Source organism: Belonocnema kinseyi, chromosome 10 (assembly GCF_010883055.1).
Source record: "Belonocnema kinseyi isolate 2016_QV_RU_SX_M_011 chromosome 10, B_treatae_v1, whole genome shotgun sequence".
Classification (NCBI taxonomy): Eukaryota; Metazoa; Arthropoda; class Insecta; order Hymenoptera; family Cynipidae; genus Belonocnema; species Belonocnema kinseyi.
Window position 1 is genome coordinate 111,992,303 of NC_046666.1, and position 21,444 is coordinate 112,013,746.

A 21,444-nucleotide genomic window follows, 5' to 3' on the forward strand; every position below is an offset into this window, starting at 1 on the left:
GCGAGGGCGCATACTTTGAATAAAATATTTGTTATCATTCCCTTGAAATAAATGTGTTTTTTTCTTGAAAAAATACCGGTTTCATATGTATACACCTGGTAAAGCAGAAACTAAAAGGTTTGCCCAGCTCAACCCCATCTCTGAAAATGGTAGAGGGGCTAGTTCTAGGATATCGGAAATAGTTACATTTAATAAAATGTCAAATCATAATTAAATTAATATTTCAAGTAAAAATTATAAATAGTTCTTTTGTTTTAACATAGAAGTTTCCAATTACAAAGCCGTTATTTGTAAATAATTAAAGGGGGATAAAAACAATTGATTTAGGGTGAAGGCAAGCTTCTTGACAAAAGGGCAGAACTAACTAATTAAAAAAATTTTAATTATGACCTTCATCTAGTTTTCCAAGGCTAGACAATTGGGTATAGCGAAATTTGTTACAGAATTTTACTCTATTGTTGGAGGTTATAGCAGGTACAATATTCGAAGTTAATTTCAAGAGAATCTTTTAAGAATTTCCAATTAGGACAACAATTTATAAATCAGAGGGGAAAGCAGGACCAATGACACAAAATAATTTACAAATGAATCATACGCCAACAAAATAAGGGAACATATTAAATCATTAGGGGAACGTTAGGACAAAATAGATAACGGGACAATATAAAATAACCAAGGAAATCACATAAAAATAAATAAACCACAATAAATACAAGTCAGAAGAAAATAACAAATAAATTAATCCAGTTAAGGATAATCCAGAAATAATGTGCCAATTCCATTTAAATAATTCAACTCATACAAAAGCATCGAAAAGGCCATATTGTTTTCATAAATTCTGCCTTCTGGTGAATTGAAAGAAATTATTACCTCAAGGACATGATCGGAATTCGTAGCGATCAGACTTTATAAAACAATAACACTTGGATGAATATTAATAATATGGTTAAATAAACGACAAAACTTTCGTTCTTTAATTCACTGAGATTTTCGGCACGTGCTACTCCAGAAGCTGCTGGAAGAAAGATGAGAACTTTACCGACATTGTAATCTTCCTTGACAAGCAGCTGCATCCTGATTGGTTGAATTAGGACTATGTCATTGGCGTTGCCACGGAATTTTGAAACAGCAGAAATAGGATCTCAAGGATATGACTGCAATGGAAATTCGGTGTCCTCCAAATTGCTCCCTTTTAAAATTGATGATAATTTGTTCACCAGTTCGGTCTTAATGATGTTGAATTTACGTCCAATACATCCTCCTCGAAGTATATGATCAACCAAGCTGACTACTAAAATTCCTACTAATACTCCATCCAAATTAGAAATTATCGCACCAGGAACATTGTCAGTGATTTCCACGTCTGAGCTACGGAAGTCCTACTCGCATTGTCGGGGATACACAATAAAGTCTTCTCAGCAAAAGAGATCAGGAATTGCGCTTCGAGGGAATAAGTTATTTAGGTAATGAAGTGTAGCCGAGAATGTGAATGCTAGTAGCATTTGAAGATGCTTAATAAGTGTCGGAGTACGACCAGAAAGACAGGATCAGGATGACACACTGCAGTAGGATTCACGGTGAAATTTGAAATAGGATGAGTTACTCTAATTGACAAACGGCGTCCCATTTGCTTCTTGAAGTCTTTCATTAGATCTGGAGGGTTCAGGATTGTTTAGGATAGTCTTATTTTCGATAGGTACATATAATAAAAAGAAAAAAACAGGTGGAATCTATTCTTAAGTTTAAACTATCTAAAATAATTAATCCAAGTTTTGGAAAACCGTGCAGGTTCTAGATTGTCGGGGGTATAACAATAACATTGTTTAAAATGAAAAAACCCGAAATAATATTAGTAAAAAATTCCAATGAAACACAATAAACATGACGTGGACACATACAAAAATTAGAAACAAATAACTAAGAAAATAAATAAGGCTGCAAGCCCGACACCACATTTGACGTGAAGATGACATTAAATGGTACTTTGTTGATAAAAAAATTTGCAATTATTTTTCTACAATTTGTATTGTTCTACATTGAGAAAATCTCAAAATTATCTGAATTAACATTATCACCGCTATCATTTTAATGTTTCGTCAGAGCAGTTTCAGCAATTGAATCAGGGTGAAAGATAGAATAACTGTGTTCCTGACTACGGCCCAGCAAACATGGTTACATAACATTAACCCCTTCGTTGGCATTGACGCCAAATGCGTTAAAATTTTCCGTGCCCTGTGTGGCATTGACGCAAAATGCGTCGATCTTCTTCTTTCCTATTTAACTTACTCCGATTTTGCATTAAAGTCATAATCGCGGGTTTTTGGGGTCGCTGAATCCGAATCTGAGGTCAAAATTCGAAAATTCGAAATGGCGCATCCAATAAGGTGGACGAAAATACAAAAAAAGGCTCGATTTGAATCAATCTCGGTCATCACGGGTTTTTGGGGTCACTGAATCAGAATTTAAAGTCAAAATTCGAAAATTTTGAATGGCGTATATTTTTATCTGTCATTTAAAATTTTTTAATTTTGACTTCACTTTCGGGTTCAGCGATCCCAAAAACCCGTAAGTACCGAGATTGATTGAAATCGAGCCGTTTTTTATTGTATTTCCGTCCACCATATTGGATCCGCCATTTTGGATTTCTAAATTTCGACTTCATATTGAAATTCAGCGAGCCCAAGAACCCCTGAATACAAATTTAAGAATAACAATTTTTCCTGCCATTTTGGGCTCTTTTTTATTAATTTTTTTTCAGCGTACACTTTAGCCAAATTATTTTGAATGTGTAGAAATGATTTTAAAATATCAAAAAGTGCTCCATATTTTCGTTCGGATTCCTGTGGAAAACAAAACATTCTGTTCTTATAACGAAAAATATTGCACGCAAAATGTCAAAATTGTGTTTCGTCAAAACTTCATTATTTCTCGATACTTAAATTTTTACTAATTAGAATTAATTGAACAATATCGGAAAACGTCCCATGATTTCCTAAGTAATCCTGTGGAAAGCAAAGCATTCTGGACTTACAAAGACTGAAAAAGTAGATCACGCGTTTAAATTATAACTTTAAGTATTGTGCCGGAAATATGTCTTAACAGCACTGACGTAGGACGTCTTGCCCACGTTGTAATGATATTTTAAAGATATGGTCCATTTATTTACCCTCTGAATTTTCATACTTAGTTACCTAGAATTTTGTGCATGTGTTCTTCATGTGTTTCAATATGTTATTCCATAATCTTCGATCAAAAATACATTTTTGTTTATATAATTACAATGTCATTATCAAAAAGACGTATTAATTCTTTCATAAATATTTATCTGTGTTCTGATAGAATATATTAGTTTTCTTCAATAATAATTACAAAACTGCGTTGCTGCTTTTTAAATAAATTTTATTTAGAAAAGACATTACGGTAGCACAATTCTTTTTTCCCGTTATTTGTTATGAAAATAGTTATTTAATTATTTAATTAAAGGAATTTAATGTAATAGTTTTTCACAGAAAGTCGAAGTAACATTCGGACGGCACAATAAATGATAATTAAGTTAATGATAATTATTATGATAATATGGGGCGAATATATAGAACACCGAAGGTGTTCTCGCGTTGGTGTCGCGTTAGGGCTTGAGCTCTCCTCTAATGACTTTGACGGCTATGTTGGCAGTGGCACTCCTACTGATTGGGTTTCCCATGCAATATATGCTGATAACGCGAAGGAAACGGACTTAGTAGAACACCAAAACCGATAAATGAAAAATGAAACGCATATCAAAGATTTTAAAACGCTTGTCGCTTCCCGAGGATCGTCGGGTCGCCCCTGGAACCACAACGAAGACGTTATTGAAGCTAAAGGCAAATGTGCCCCAAATGAAAACGTTACAACGTTGAGCCAAAAAACTAGGCCTTCAAATGCAGTTTTTATCCCAGCAAGGGATCGAGATGCAACATGAAAGATTAGGTTGGACATGGATGTCAGCAAAGTAAGGTGCAAATTGGGTCGATTAACTCAATATAAAAAGGAACCAGAACCAGAAAGCTGATAAACGATGTTACTAAAATCAGCCACCCTCGACACTTCGAGAGATTAACATCAGTAATACTGGATCACATAATGGACTTCCAACTCCAGAAACTTGATGCTCTTACTGCCATACTGCGTGAGTACAAGCAAAGGACAAGTAACTGGAAAGCTCCAGGTCTTAGCATGGTGCACAACTTCTGGTACAAGTACCTGACGAGTGTGCACTTTGCGTTGGCAAGGTGTTTTTAGAAGATCGTTGAATACTTAGATCTAATGACCGGCTTTAAGCTCCAGGGTACTACGTACATGTTACCGAAAATACTAGACGCTGAAAATCTATCTGAATTTCGACCGATAGCCTGTCTTCCAACGATTTATAAATGTATTACAGCTATCATTGCAAATCAGGTATATTTTTATTGCGATGAAAATTACATCCATACAGAAGAACAAAAAGAATGTTGTATAAACTCACGAGGCTGTAAATATCTAGTCACTATAGACGCTGTTTGCCATGACTCAAGCTCGTAAGCATCAAAGGAAATACACATGGAGTTCGGACTAGATGAATGTAGAACAGTGCATTTAATTAGAGGGTAATTAGGGACCGCAGAGTTAGCGAACAAGTTCGAAAATTACATTGAGGCAATGGCTGCAGTCGAATCATAAAAGTATCTGGGTATCGTTGAATCTAAGGGTATTTAGCAAACGATAGTTAATACGAGCCTAACAACTGACTCCACTACGAGACTCAGATTGATTATAAAGAGTTTTATCAATTCGACAAACAAAATCAGAGCACTCAACATATATGCCATCCCTGTCCTTACATACTTCTTCGGGATCATCAAGTGGTGTAACACCGACCATAAAAAGGTAAACAGAATAGCCCGCGTAGAAATGACGAAGCACCGAATGCACCAATAAACTTGAGCGATCAAAGGGTAGTTCTACCACGACATATAGGGGATAAGGGCGTTATAGATGTCAAAAAACTGTGTGAATCATAATTTACACATTTAAATGACTATTTTAAAAGCAAACGAAATCTTGCGCTTTACACCACCATCTATAAAGCTGATGTTCACTACGCGCCCTTGAATTTGTCCTCAGATAGGGCCTTGAATATCAGGGCAGAAATTATAAAGAAATTAGAAATACAATGGAGGTAGAAAGCTATTCATGGCGAGCACCTGCAAACGTTAGATCAACATGAACTGGATAGTGAGGCATCCAATATTTGGCTAAGAAAGATTACTGTGTATCCAGAGACGGAAGAATTTGTCATTGCGATACAGGGCAACATTGTCAGTAACAGGAATGATCGGAAACACGTGTTACATCAGCACGTGGTTGACCGGTGCCGACTATGTGGATATATAAACGAATATATCGAGCACATTATTGATACATCATCGACATCATCAACAAGGTGCACCCAAGATGCACTGAACATTTTGAACATTTAGAAGTCAGTAAGGTATTGACAGCCGCTCAGAAAGCGGTTTCATTACACACCTGTCGCATTTTAAGAAACTTTTTTGACCATCAAGAAGCGAGCGATTAAGCAACCACGGAGTGACAGATGGTAGCTTTAAGGAAGCATCCAGAGGTGACTGTTGTGACCTCTAACGCTCGCAGTCGCTCGTAATTGTGTACCTACAACATCAGCGCAGGAGGTTTCAAGCATCGTATTATATTAACTTGTAGCATTCTTATCTCATAAGTCACTTGACTTAGTTCGTGACTATGATGTATAAGCGGGTGCACCCGAGTAAAATTTTTAAATAAAAAATATAGACAATAATAAAGATCGTCTGTGATTTGTTATTAGTGTTAGAACATGAACCCTTGAACGTTAGTACTAGAACTGTTCAGTAACATATCTTAATTTTTGTCCTTGATTTATTCTAGAATACATTCCTAACATGATTCTAGGACTTCGATATATACTATTATGGCACAGTTCTAGTACAAGCTTAGACAAATGTTACAGTACGTCTGCAATTGATCATTTCTAAATCTATTATATTACAACTGTTCTGGAACTGTTATTAATCTTTGTTCCTAATTTGTTCTGGAACACACTGGTAACAGGGTTTCCGAAATTCGATATAACACTATTACGGCACAGTTCCAGAACGATCTGGGAACAAATGTTATAGAACGTCTGTGATTGGTCAGATCTAGGACAATAACGAAACAACTGTTGTGGAACAGTTAATAATATTTGTCCTTCGTTTGTTATGAAACACCCTTGTAACCAGACTTATATGGCTGTATAATCAAGACCAAAAATAAACCGAAACTTCCTTTGGCAAAAATGTATTGAAGTTTTAGTTTTTGATTTAAGAAATTATTATTCTGGATCAATCAGGAGCGCCACATACGTTTACTAACACAGTGTTGGACTCCCTCTCATGCACATATGCAGTGCTCTTGATTGGTCTAGATTCGTCATTTCATCAATCAAAAACTACAATTTCAATACAGTCTCTTCGTGCATTTTCTCATTCTTTAGCAGTCTATTAAAATAATATTTATACATTTAAATGAGGTGCAATTCACGTTGTTAACGTCTGCTGGCTCCGAAAATAGTTATGACAGCCACAAAAACATTGTTCTGTCAAGCTACAGTGCGTGTGCCACCCTAGTAAAAATTACATTTAGGTATCAATTAGAGATTTATTTAAATTTATTTAGGTATCCTAAGAGATTTATAATAGAAGTCTTATCTTAAATGGAATTCTAACCAGTCTTATTCGCTACATATGCTCTTTTGTTAATTTTTTTAAACAAGATCTTTACTTTTTGGGATCCGTTTGATTCGCAGTGCTCAAAATAAGAAACTACGTTCCTAGCAGGTTCTATTAGGTATTTCAGTGGCCTGTTAGATTCGAATTATTAGGAATAAAATTATTAGAGATATGTCATAAGCAGATCTATCAGGTACTTATTAGAATCTGCTTCATTATTAATATTACAAGTATGACATTGCTTCCCTAACAGGTTCCATTAGGTAATTTAATGGCATGTTGGAAACATTAATTATATTCAAACTCAAATTTATGTGTTTTAAGTGGCTATATAAGGTACCTATTGGAATCTTCTAGGTTCCAAGTACTCTAAATACGTAATTACTTGGCTAACAGGTCCGGAATTGCTTGCTTAACAGGTTCGAATAGAAACTTGAGTAGAAAATCGGAATCAATTTTTTCGGAATAAAATTCAAAGAAATATATATTCTAAGCAGCTCAACTGGGAACCTATTGGGACCTGCATAATTCCAAATGATACAAGTGCGAAATTGCTTCCCTAAAATGTCCTATTAGGATTTGAATGGCCTGTTAGAATTGAAGGAATCGAATTGAAATTTAAAGTAATATATGTTAAGCAGCTGTGATCAGATAGCTCAGATAGTATATTAAATCTGCTTGCATTTCTATTTGATTCTAAGTTGTTCTTGAGAGTTTTCTATTTCAATGTGGATTCTAACCGATTGTATTCGATTGTATATAAGCTTCCGAAAACAAACATTCTTTTTGCTATATTTTTCTAATAGCCTCTAATCGGAACCATTGAAGTATTTATTTACACTAAATGCTACAAAGCACAAGCTTGCCTTTCAAGTAGGCTGTATTGGTATCATTGGCGACTAAGAAAAATAAAATAATTGGATCAAAATTCAAAGCCCAACCTTCAAAGTGATTCTATTGGACACACATTATGTTGTATGTCATAGAAAGGTACACGAGCATAAAATTACTTCTCTAATAGGCCCTATTAGGATCGTTGGTGGATAATCGGAATTCAATTAATTAGATTAAAATGTAAAGTTTCTGGATAAAGAAAAATATATTTTCGATAAAAAAGTTTGTTTTACAATGTGCATTTTGCAAAATAAAATGAAAATTGAAATAAGTTGTAACTTGTAGCCAATATGCTTTCATAACTATTACATAACTTACACAGGTCTTAAGCTATTTATTAGAAATGATTATAAGGTTATTTGAAGTGTTTTTGAACTGGACTGTTCTTCATCTTTTATCAGATTGAGCTCATTTTTAAACATTTTAAGTACATAATTAAAAAAAGTATTGAGCCCTGTGTAAAATGAGTTAAATTCTATTATTTGTTTTAAATATATTAAATTCTTGTTCAAAAACGTTACCCCACATTTAATCTCACCGTATGACTTTGTAAAATGCTGCCTTAAAATACTTGGCCAAGATTTTGTAGCCAAGATCGACGTGTACCGATAGCGAAATGAGTTCGAGCGTGCGGTCGAATATACAAGTTTAAGTAGTATAGGTAGGATTCGACTCCTCACCTAGTGCGATTTTTTGAAGCGTTAAGTGTGCAATTATATAATGAGCTATACTTTGCAAATTATTACGTTTCATATAAAACTAATTTAAAAGCAATTAGAAAGTTCACAATTACCTAATTGAACGCCGCATAGAATTCAGCAACTATCGCTACTTTCAAAAATAATAGGACCTGATAGCAACCACATCCTGCTAGGTTTTTATTTGGCTGCTAATAGGTATTTTTACTAGGGCGTTCCATGTCAAATTGAAATTTTCATTTATATCTGAATATTAAACATTCGTCTTCAAAAAATACACAAGGCTTACTAATTAAACTAAAACTTAATAATTAATCTTCGCAAAAAGCGTTATGAAAAACATATTATGAAATTTTTAATAGTTAATTTTCATTTAAATTACCTTAAAATGACAGAACGCCAACCATTTACGCATCCGCGCACCTAATATCATTCTATTAGAGGGGGCATCCGATAAGTGCGCAATTCCTGGAATTTTCCGCCCCTACAGCCCCGAAGTTGGAAAGTTATCGGACTTGTACTGTACTGTCTTCTTGTATTATTTAATGTTTTTTATTTCTTTCTTTCTTGAGAATTGGTGTATCATTTACTGTATCTATTCTTAAAAAGAACAGTTCTGATAGCCATACAACTTAAGAGAAAATTTGGGTCCTGTCGTACCCCCGTGTCCCGTCCCACCCTAGTCTCCCTTATAAACTGTGTTGTTCCATCCTTGACCTTAAAAGTGTTTGATTTAACCTAACTTTAGTCAAACTTCTTTAATCTGAAGTGACAGTAACTGGCATTGTTAAAAATCAACGGAATGCCTTGCATGTTGGTGACGGTAGTGAGAACGCGTTCGCTGTCAGAAGGGAGAGTTTTTTACGGAGTTTGTGTGAAAGGTATGAGCGGAGTGTGAGGATGGAAACCGGGATGTGAATAAGGGTGTTTGAGATGAGTTAAGGAGTGACAAAAATTAATTTGTAGCGAAGAGGTGAGGTAGGGTTTGGTGAAATAGATAAATTGAGGTTAGATTGACAAGGTTTCAGGCGAAGTTGTGGAAACGAGATTTGGGCTTTCGAACAGGTCAAGGGCGGTTATTTTATAGTTAGGGGAAGTTAAGGAAGGGAAGCGAAGGTGTGCAAGGGATGATAAGGGGAAATGCAATAAAATAAAGGAAAATAGAGGGCGATAGGCGGCAGAGGAGTGCAAAGACATCTGTCGGTTGCCGTAGGTTCTGTATGAAGAAGTCCCCATTACTGACGTTAGAGCAGGGAGAGGCAGGGCTAGGAGGAAGCGGAGTGAAGGCAGAATGGCAAAGGAGGGTATAGGAGAATAAAAATAGATGAGAAAACGTCGGTGTGTGGCGAGGAGAAAGAGATGTTGAAGGTAACAGGGGTAAAGAAAAAAGAATAGGATTTTTATTGGTATATCCAGGAATTTGACATTGTGGAATTGGTATAGTATACGTTGTTAGAGAGAAAGGAATGGCAGAGAATAGAGCCAAGGCTGAAGAAAGAATTCCATGACGGGATAAAGGGGTAGCGGGTGCAAATTAGGACTTTTAAGATAGGAGGGATGAGGTGCAAGTTTGTGACAATTTACCGTAGAGGCGGAATATAAAGAATTAGGGAAAGGGTGGAAGACTTGCTATGCGAAAAGGAGGATTCTATGGTGGTACTAGGAGAACACTTTGATGCGAGAATGGGAAGGGACGGGTCCTCTGCACGGGGCGAGAAAATGTTGAAAGAAGATCGAAGGATAAGGTAATAAATAAAGAAAGGGAAATTCCAAGCGACTGGATAGAGGACAGAGGCTGGACGGTGGCGAGGGGCGATAAGGGAGATTATACGCATGAGTAAGATGGATGTTTCAGGGATAGACTATGTGATATGGACGAGGGATGCGATAGAGAAGTATTCAGAGCAGTTGGGTAAGATAAGCTTTGAACGGGAGTCAGTGGAAGAGATATGGGAGGATCTGAAAGAGAAAGTGAAAGGGTGTGTGCAAAGGAAGGCATTTAGAAAGAAGGACACAGGAATGGTGAAGCTGTGGTGGAAGAAGGAATGTAAAAAGATGAAAAGAAAGGTAAAAAGCAAGTATAAAAAGTAAAAAGAAGAAACTGGGAAAAAAGGAAGTACGTAGAAATGAGGAAGAAGTTCAGCTTGACATATAAGAAGAAAGAGTAGGAAAAGGATAAGGATCTGAAAAAGGAGTTAAGAAGTGTTGAGACAGAAGGGGATACATGGACGATAATTAATAAGTTTAGAAAACATTGGTTGCGGATCAAATGCTTTTAACAAAAAGCGAGGAGTCTTCAAAGGAGATAATCAAAAGGTTGAAGAGATACCTCGATAAGAATAGTTTAGAGTTGAATGCGGAAAATCCCAAGGTTATGGTGTTCAGGAAAGGAGGTTGAAGCTATAAGTGAGGTGAGTAGAATTGGAAGTTAAAAGCCGTACATGAGGACAAAGAGTTTGTGTACCTAAGTTTCCTGTTTCGGAAGAATGGGGGAGTGGATGTCCATATAAAAGAGAAAGTCAGAAGTGTTAATATGTTGATGAGACAGGTGTGGGGCTGGAAAAGAAGCTGTTCGCAGATGGTTTTGGAAGGAGGATAAAATTGTACGATTCGCTAGTAATGAGTGTCTTATTTCATGAAGTGGAAGTGTGAGGCTGGAAGGAAGGTGAGGAGGTAAAAAGGATGCAGAAGAGGTATTTAAAGTGGTCACTGGTGTTGGCAAGGTATAGGTCTAATTAAATTGCCAGGAGTGAGACATGTATAACGAGTTTAGAGTTTAAAAAGGGGTAATCGAGCATGTAAATAGGAAGGGAAATTTTTGAAAGAGTGTGGCAGTAGACTGGTTAGTAGGTGTTATCTGGTGAAAGAGAACAGAATTAGGGGCGGAACGGGGCAGGTTGAAAGGAAAAGGTATTTTAAAACGAGTGGACTGCAGATAAGTGAAGTGAGAAGGATGCACGAGGAATGTAGGTATATGAGATGGTTAAGAAAAACATGAGGGAGAGAGCGAAGGCAGCAGGGAAGCAGACAACAAGAGAGTCAAGTTTTAACAGGAACTATGCGTATGTCATGCCAGGGGAAAGAGTACAATATTTGTGTACGAAAGAAGAGAAAGGCTGTCAGGAGTGTATAGCGAGGATGAGATCTGGTTGCATGGAGGATTTTAATAGGTGTTGGCTCTCTAGGGAGAGAAGGATGTATGAATTGTGCGGGCAGGGAGATGCAAGAGTGAAACACTAGTTAAAGGAGTGTGAAAAGGTAGAAAAGACTGGGATAGGCATTGCGGTATTTATGCATGAAAGGGGGAATAAGAGTGCAGAAGCATGGGTGAGGGGGTGTTGAGTAATATGAAAAGGAAGAGAAGGAAGGAGGAAGAGGAGTAAAAAGGAAATATTGTAAAAAGGAGAGAAAGTAGATATAATATAAATGTAATATTGTCTTTAACTTTAAATACACCATCATTTTGTGATTCACTTAAGTCCATTTTCTTTGCTTTATGCTTCCTTTATGGAAAACCTAGGTTGAATACCTATACTCTGTATCCCCTTTTCTGAATCTTTAATTTCAGAACTGTCAAGCAATTTTATAAACTTATCTAGCATTATTTCTTTGAATTGAAGGGCTTTGTTAATTTTATTAATCTTTTATACAATTTAGTTCTAGATCATAAGAGTGTAAATAATTTTAAGAATAATTTACACTACTACACCTTTTGCGGTTCCTATTACATCTAGCTTTCACTTATCACATGAATATTTACGTACGTCTTCAAGAATATCCTTAAAATACAAACGTAAAGCTTTAAGAACATTAGGTCTTGCATAACTAATCGGCTCGGCCATCGGATGCGGACATGTAAATTTGCCTCTCTTTAATTTTTTTCTTAAAGTTATAAAGCATTTATTTACATAAAAACGTTCACTTTGTAAAAGTGCCGGTGAGTTGTTTCATAGAGCATTGTGACCTAAAAAACTATGGGTGCGTGTTTGGAGGGTAGTGTAGTTATATCCAGAGGAGGATCTTAAGTTCCCGCAGCTATTGTACCCCCCCCCCCCTTTCCCCTTCATCTCTGCCTTCGAAACTGAATTTGTAACAAGCCAACTACAATTTGACGACCAACGAAATTCCAGCCTTTTGAAAATTAAGAATGAGCTAATTAACAACACCGGGCGTATCGAATCGTTGGAATTTAGCTCCAAAGTCCAAAGTGAGAAAATTGAACTTGTCAAGAAGGAAGCGAAATATCTGAATACCAAAGCCTAACAAAGATCTCATGGCCTCCATGGAATATGTCGCCAGAGCCCTTGATGTACATGTTCGTAAGAATGACGATTGTGAAACTGTATTGGATCTTAAAAGGGCCTTTAATGACTAACCTCTCCACCCCCAATGATTATAGCCAAATTCAGTGAAAAAGATCTAAAAAATGAGCTTATTACAATTTGTAAGATTGGGAGACTTGTCTAACTTGAACATGGGATCGACTGACCGCGAAAAGTATCTTATTTACATAGTTTATACTACTACATAGGTAAATATCAGTTATATTTTATATACTGCTGCATGCTAGCCATTTGTGCCTTCTAAAGTTAATTATCAACGATTCTGTATTTTTTACTATGCTTATTCAGCCTTGCACTGACTCTAAAATTCTACCTTTCTTATATTTCTTCTACACATTATGAACTTTATGAGTCGTATTGCTTTTCTAATTTCTACTTCTAAATGTGCATTATTCCCTGTTTTTAATTGTAATCAAGTCAACTGGATTGTGTTGATTATTACTTTCTTTTACTTTAGCTTCACAGAAAGGCTTTTTCGAATTATTTACGTATTTCGGACACTTTTATATTTCAGTATATTTTAACTTTACTTATTACTCTCATAATGATAACTTCAAATATTTGTCTCATTAACGCTCAATCCTGAACTACCTATTAGCTTGTAGTTCGTCTATATATTAATGACAACTGAAAGGGTTTACAGGTAGGAGTGCGACCTCTTAAGGCGAAACAGTAGGTTTGGCTGAGCACGGCAATGACTGCAGTGACATCTATAAGAAAATCGGAAATAAAGTCTAGTGCCCCCTGGCAAGTATGAAGACAACCTCATACCCGAAAATTGGTAGGATTCGGTTGGTGAAATTGTTGACCTGATAGAAAGAGAAACTTAGCAACGAGAGAGACAGACAATATTCAACCATCTTTATCAAACCATGTGTCTTGGCTTATCTGCTCAGCTGAAGGGAAATATAGAAAATTGACAAATATCTGGTCTACACAATATGCGCGTGAAATATCAAATAATGTATTCGCATCCAAAAAGAAAAAAAATTAAATTAATAAAATTGTGTTTATAAATTTTCTATGCGCCCACAAAATCTGATTTTATGAACAAAACACGTTTTTTTGGTAATTTTGCAATTTATCACGGTGAAAAATTGTAAAGCTAAAATCTAAAATATTTGAAAGTTTCATATTCCTCCAACTCGACAATTTAATTAAATTTTGTTTAATTTAATAATGTGTTGCTGTTCATACAATTGAAGTGAGAGCAATTTCGTATGTAATGGTTTTTTTTTACATTCTCATCCTAATGAGAAGGTAGCGGTTTTATGTAAAATTTCACTTTGTCGGTTTTCATCAAATCTCCACGTTTTGAGACCCACTGAGCCGGAAAAAACGATTTTCACGAACGTGTTTGTCTGTCTGTAGTTTGTATTCTGAAGGCACGTTAACTTTCGAAAAATTTATCAGATTGGATTCTGCTTTGGCACACTTTTTTAAGGTCTGAAAAGAAAGAACAAGTTCGTAACCCAGCTATTTTGGATCAAAATTCAAAATGTTTGAACACACATTTTTTCAAGATTTCAAAATTCTATGAACGTTTATTCATAGTACTCAGAAACTTAAACAATTTATCTTTATGACTTTTTTCTATCAAAAAAAAAAAATTATCAGAGTTAGAGCATTTTCAAAATCCAAAAAAACGAACTAAAATGCACATTTCAAGCCAAACAACGCATGCTATGAAAAAAAGTAAAGAAAAGAAAAACGTTGATTTTTGAAAGCCCTACAAGGTGATTATAATAACTTTTTCAATTTAATCGAAAAGTTGAAAATTCAAAATTTGATCGTATCAAAACTTTTTGAAACCAAATTTTTTCAAAATTCCATGTACGGTTATTCATAATACTCAGAAACTCAAACAATGTATTTCTATGACTTTTTCTGTAAAAAGAAAATTATCGGAGTTAGAGCATTTTCAAAATGCAAAAACAAACTAAAATGAACATTTTAAGCAAAACAATGCATCATATGAAAAAAAGTCAAGAGAAGAAAAACGTTGATTTTTGAAAGCCCTACAAGATGATCATAACAACTTTTTTAATTTGGTGAAAAACTTGAAAATTCAAAATTTGATTCCCAAACATTTTTGAAACCACACTTTTTCAAGATTTCAAAATTCTATGATCGGTTATTTATACTAGTCAGAAACTCAAAAAATTTATCTTCTTGACTTTTTTCTATAAAAAGAAAATTATCAGAGTGAGAGCATTTTCAAAATCTGAAAAAACAAACTAAAATGAACATTTTAAGCCAAAAAAAGCATGATATGAAAAAGGTCAAGCAAAGAAAAACGTTGATTTTTGAAAGTCCTACAAGATGATCATAACAACTTTTTAAATTTGGTCGAAAAGTTGAAAATTCCAAATTTCATCGTACCAAAAATAATGAAAAATCCAAAAATTCCATTTTTTGGTCCAACTATGCAAGAAACGAATAAAATAAAAAGGCTGAAATTGCGCACCCTGGAAAGACCTACAAATTTCTCATAAATCACTTTTCGATAGGACGCATAGATTTTGTTTTTAGTCGTAAAAAACAACTCTAAAAAATAAAAAATTAAAATTTTTTGGACTAGAGACACAAGCTACGAAAAAAATATGACAAAACTTGTTCATCCAAAAAAAAGCTATAATTTTTGATAGGATACGTAGTTTTGGCTTTGGACGTAAAAAATAACATTCAAAATAAAAATATTAAATTTTCTTGAACAAGCGACATAAGGTACAAACTAAAATTAACATACAAAAAGTGTTCGCCTGAAAAGATCTATAAATTTATTATTAATCATTTTTAGATAGGACGAGTAGATTTTCTTTCAATTGTAAAAAATAAGATTAAGAATTAAAAAATTAAATTTTTGGAAAAAGGACAGAAAATACGACAGAGGACATAGGATCCTATATAGAATCCTATATATTTTCTTTTATTAGACCCTATGCAGATGCGCAGTAGTTTTTATTTAATTGTAAAAAAACAAGATTAAAAATTTAAAAAATTATAAAAACAAGGAAATAAGAATTAGTATGATTTAATTTTTATGCATATTATGAATTGTAATGGTATAAAATTATCACAATGATAAATGTTTCAGCGCAGCTTAGAATACACTTTAACGAAAAATAAGAAACAAATATAAAAATAATCATGATAAATACAATTTTCTCTTTATTTTGCAATTTTTGAATAAGCAATCCTAAGCAGAGTTACGTAAAGAATGTATCATATTTGATATAAAAGTGTTGTATACAATGTAGAAAAGTTGACATTTTTGACAAAATTTGAGTGTGAAGCACGAGATACGTGATGAGAATGTGTTCGTTAAAGCCGAAAGAGCTTTAACAAAAGAGAGTTCAAAATCACAAAATTACAGTTTTCGGCCCGTTGACCTTTGATTTTAAAAGGTGTGCCAACGAATTTGGGAGAAATGCAAAGACAGAGCTCGGAGTGCGATTTCCGTCAGACGCGTGCCGTAGGTGATCTCAAACCCTCGAGCTAAGTTCTTTTAACAAAAGAGAATTCACAATCACAAAATTACAGTGGTGGATGTTTTGAGTCTTAATTTTAAAAAGTTTGCGTAAGAATGTACGGAAATATAAAGACCGAGCGCGTAGCGTGAGGTAAATATATAATCGAGCGCGATATGAATACATCATGGAGCGCGAAGCGTGAGAACCAACAGTGGCGCGCTCAAACTGGCACGCGAAGCAGTTGAATTTTCAACCCTGAAATATTAATTTTCTACAAAAAATACAAACTTTCAACAAAATCATTTAATTTCCAACCAAAGAGAATAGTTTTAAATACAAATAATCAATCGTCAACAACAAATTTAACAAAGTAGTTTAAGCCACGAATTCAAGTTTTTAACCAAAAAGACGAATTTTCAGCATATAAAGATTTCTCAGTCAAGAAGAAAAAAAAGTAATTGAACTTTCAAGTCAAAAGACAAATTGTTTTGTAAAACAGTTGCATTTTCAAACCGAATCTATTAATTTACCACCAAAATAGTTAATCTTTAACCAAACAGTTGCAGCTTTGACCAACAAGAGAAGAAACTGACAAAGTAACATTTTTTAGGTGAATAACTGTATTGGAATAAAAAGATTTAAGAAAAAAAACTAAATTTTAAACAAAATATTTCAATTTTCAACTAAAGATTTGAAACTGGAAAACAAAATTAATTTTTAACAAAGTGGTTCAACTTTTATCCATCAACTTTTTTATTGAACCCTAGATTTCGGACCCCTGATAAAGTTCTTCCGAACATTGACGCCACGCCGAAAATAGGAGTAAAAAGAGTTTTTAAAAAATGAAGTGTCTTTTCTAAAGATTATTTGTCTAGTTGAACAATATCGAAATCAATGTTATCATCCTGAGTTTTAAAAAAAATTCATACTTGTTTTAAGAACTGCAAAAATTTTAACCCGTTTTTGTGATGGGAAAATCGCGAGAATATTTCCTCTGCAGGATACGCTGAATACACATGAGAAATAAAATTGGTCAATATAACTTGAGGATTACATCTACTAAATGAGATGTTTGTCACTTCGAATTTAGTTTTTTGGTCTTTACTTTTGCAATGGCTCAAACGGTTTTTGCGAAAATTACAAATAAAAAACTTCGATAAATAAGGCTTTATAGAAAACCTAAGGACAGCCCTGAATTCGTCTCAGCAAGGGCGTTTTTTTCATTCTTTCTAAACGTTATTTTTAAAACCTTTTCGCATTATTTAAATTGTTGCATTTATAATACTTTAGGGTACGATATGTTTCAGTAAGTATTTTTCAATTGATTGCCATAATTGTTAAATAATTTCCTAAAAATTACAACGAAGTGTCTTGTTATCTCCAAATTCGGGATGATTTATGAAATATTTTTCATAAATTTGACCCTGTTGCAACTCTCCCATTATTTCGGGACGACTAGACACAGGCATAAGTTTAAATAAAAGTTCTATATCTAAAAAGTGAAGATACTCCTGGACCCATCATGGAAATATCTCCAAGTGTTTTTTCATTTTTTTTAAAGTAATTTTTTAAACAATTATATTCTTTATAGTTCTTAGGAATTTATTTTACTATTATGTTAAACAATTAAAAGTTACTTGCTGAAACATAACGTACTTTAAAGTATTATTAATAACAACAAATTTTCATCAATGCGAAAAAGTACATGGAGGGGGAATATACAAGATCCCAATCTTGGTAACATAGTTTATATATGACCCCTCACGAAAAAAAAACTACTATTTTTTCATGAAAAAACTAAATACCTACAAAAGTTAAGTATCTTTATAATAGTTTCTGTGATAGATTTTTCTCATATCGTGCCTTTCTAACCACAAAAAAGGGTTGAATTTCAATAAATAACAGTTTATTTTTGTGCTAAAATATTCCCTCCAGCTTTATTTTTTTTAATTATAAAAAAAGCAAAAAATCTTTAACTCTTCCCCGAAAAAATATGGCATTTAATTACTACAATTGAGCCATTTTCTGAAATGTTGTAAGAAGCCATAGTGATCGAAAATTCAATCGTGGAAATCACTTTTAAATTAAGTATTGAAAATTCCTTCCTTCGTAATACATTGATTTGATTCTTAAAATAATAGAAAAACTATTTTTTTCGAACATCTGATTTTTGGCATAAGGACTTTTAGAGTTCATGGTAAGGGTTTGTAATTTCTTCAGAAAAGGCTCATGTTATAAAATAGAAACATTGAAGTGGTCTAGACTCTAGACTCTAGAGAATTTTAAAGCTTACATCTAGGCCCTTGGGCAAGGTGCTCATAAATTCACCCATGGTACCTGAGACCAGTAGGTACGGGCAAGCGATCGTCTTTTCCTCCACAGGCTACCTATGTACCCTTTCTCTTCCAGTATGCAACGATACAGCCCGTCACTTGGATTCTAAGTTGCAAAATTCTAGACATTTTTTTGAGTTTGAGAATATATTCGTACAATATACATGGATTCTCAACTATTCCGATTTGCAGTTCGAATTTTCGCAACGCGAATCATGAAAATTTTCATGATAAAAATGAAAACTGCCTCTCATAAAAAAATAGAATCAAGCAAATTTGTATAATTTTTTAAATGAACAATTTCTCTCTGAATATTTCTTGTGTACCATCCTTTTTAGATTCTAAAATAGTGTGCCAAAGGGCAATTAAATCGGATAATTCCTTCGTAAGTTATCGTGTTCACAGATAACGAAGACGGAAACCAAAGATAGATATTGAAGTAAAACCCATTTTTTGTCTAGCAGTGAACCCCAAACCGTCGAGATTTGATGGTGTCCGCGGAAGTAATTTTTCACATAAAACCAATACCTTCTCATTGAGATGATAATGTTCAAAAGTTATTATTCAACATTAAAATTGATCAGGCAGATTTTTCTGAGATAAAAAACTAAATTCACAGCGATTATCAACCTTCCACACGTAAAAACTTCAATTTTAAACCTTTAAAATTGAATATTATCAACATGGATTTAAAATGAAATAATTTATAACATAAAATATTAATCTCAAAATTTGTGCTTCAAAACATCGGTCCTTAAATGAATAAAAAATTCACTTAGAACTCAACAAATTTTTAAATATCGAGAATTGTGATATTACAACGTTAAAAATAAAAAGTCTATAAAATTTTAATTTTAATTGACTTTAAATCGTTTGTGAATTAAACAAATAATAATAAACACTTCCAGAATTGTCAATTTTCATAAGATTTCGACTTAGCATAGAATAATTGCAATTTCAAAGGGTTTGAGTATAAAAGTAACAATTATTTATAAAATATTATTTTTATATATAATTTTAACAAATGCGAATAATAATGATTAACTTTTGTTAATGATAACGTTTCTTTAATGTTAATGAGAATAATAATGATTAACGTTTGTTTTTTACGCGTGTCTTTCATTCACGCAGCCTACTGTAAATTCACTATGTATTATATAGGTCAATTAGTTCCCAACGTAGTGCGATGTAAAATAACACAAAATTTTTCTACAGTATAAGATTGTTGGATGAGAGCCATAAAAAGCCTAACTATATGAATTCTGTAATAAATTCAGCTTGATGAATAGTGCACAATTTGAATTTTGGAGAAACATAAAAATGTACATCCAATTTCTAGCCTTTATCAAGAGCCAGAGGCAAACCTGTCAAGCCGATGGACACTATATTTTGACTGGATTTGCACGTTATCATTTGACAGTTTTATTTTTAACTGTATCTTATTCTAATCTATATATGTATACAGTTGAATGGTATATATGTCGTCATATCAAATGCAAACTGGGCTGACCAACGACCTACTTTCTGGTCAGGTACCTGCGAGCTTGAGCAGACCATCCCTTTTTTCAGGGGTCCTTTGTTGGAAAATGGGAAAAAATTGACATTAAAAACTTCTTAATTTTGTAATCAGTGCTTTGAAAATACAATATTTGGAATCTACGTATTTTTCCTATTCCAAAGACATGTAATTTGTCCATAAAGGTTGGAAATTTAAAAGTATTCAGTATTAAATTGAATATAAAGCTGAAGTTTCTTCCTATTAAACTCCGTCAAATTTTTAACTTTTTTAGGCAAGTGGTATATGATTAGAATCAACAGAATTCATAGATGCTTATTATGCTTATTTCAAATCGCTAGCTCAAAAATTAAAAGTTTTTCAACTTAATTCCTTACTTTGACATGCCTTTACACAAAAGACACCTGCTGGACTAAGCTCACTCACACTGAGGTCCATGAATAGATCGAAAAGTAGTAGACAAAATTAAGTCGGGTGGAGCATGACCATACCTGAAAATCAAGCAAAAAGTTTGCCGACCACTACTCTAAGGCTAGGCTGTTTTGGAACAAATTGTCATATTTGGGCCACTGTTCAGGTCCTCGGAGCGTGGCGTGGTCAAGCAATTTCATTCAGCACCTAGAATCCCAAAACCTAATCCGCTTCAGGAGGACGACTGAAAATTCTACAAAAATAAAATATTCCAAATAGAAAATGTAGTAATTGGAAAATTACAGTATAGGATATTTTGTTATTTCAGAAATTATATCATGTAAATTTCATACTGTGCTGCTTTTTCAAATTCAGTAATATCATAAACTGTATAGGAAGTTTTATTATTTAGGAATTTTTAAATTGGAGAATTTTAAATTGTCGTCAATTTTCTAATTCCTGGAATTCAAAATTTTTTTAATTAACAAAAGTTCAAACTTTGCATTATTTTTCAAGTGTTTTGGTAGGAAAAAAATCACTTTTTTACGGAAATCTACGGAAAGATAAATTGATTAATAATCCCTTTTATTTTATTGATATTAAAAGTGTAGTTTCGAATATAATTTAGTTTCGAGAGAAGCCCGCCAAATAAAAAAGTATAGCAGTCAACATTAAATAAACAAAAGTGAAAATTTTTCATTATTTTTCGAGTGTTTTGGTAGACAAAAAAACACTTTTTTACCGAAATCTACGGAAAGGTTAATTGATTAATAATCACTTTTATTTTATTAATATTAAAAGTGTAGTTTCGAATATAATTTAATTTCGAGAGAAGCCCGCCAAATATAAAAGTATATCAATCAACATTAAATAAACAAAAGTGCAAATGTTGCATTATTTTTCGATTGTTTTGGTAGAAAAAAAAACACTTTTTTACCTAAATCTACGGAAAGGTAAATTGATTAATAATCACTTTTATTTTATTGATATT

General features: G+C 33.6%; 1 protein-coding gene across 4 annotated transcripts in view; it reads right to left on the reverse strand.

Annotated features, from left to right (window-relative positions):
- The window catches only part of LOC117181675 (reversion-inducing cysteine-rich protein with Kazal motifs), a 201,980-nt gene that overhangs the window by 71,915 nt on the left and 108,621 nt on the right, over positions 1 to 21,444 (reverse strand). The gene's annotated exons all lie outside the window — the stretch shown is intronic.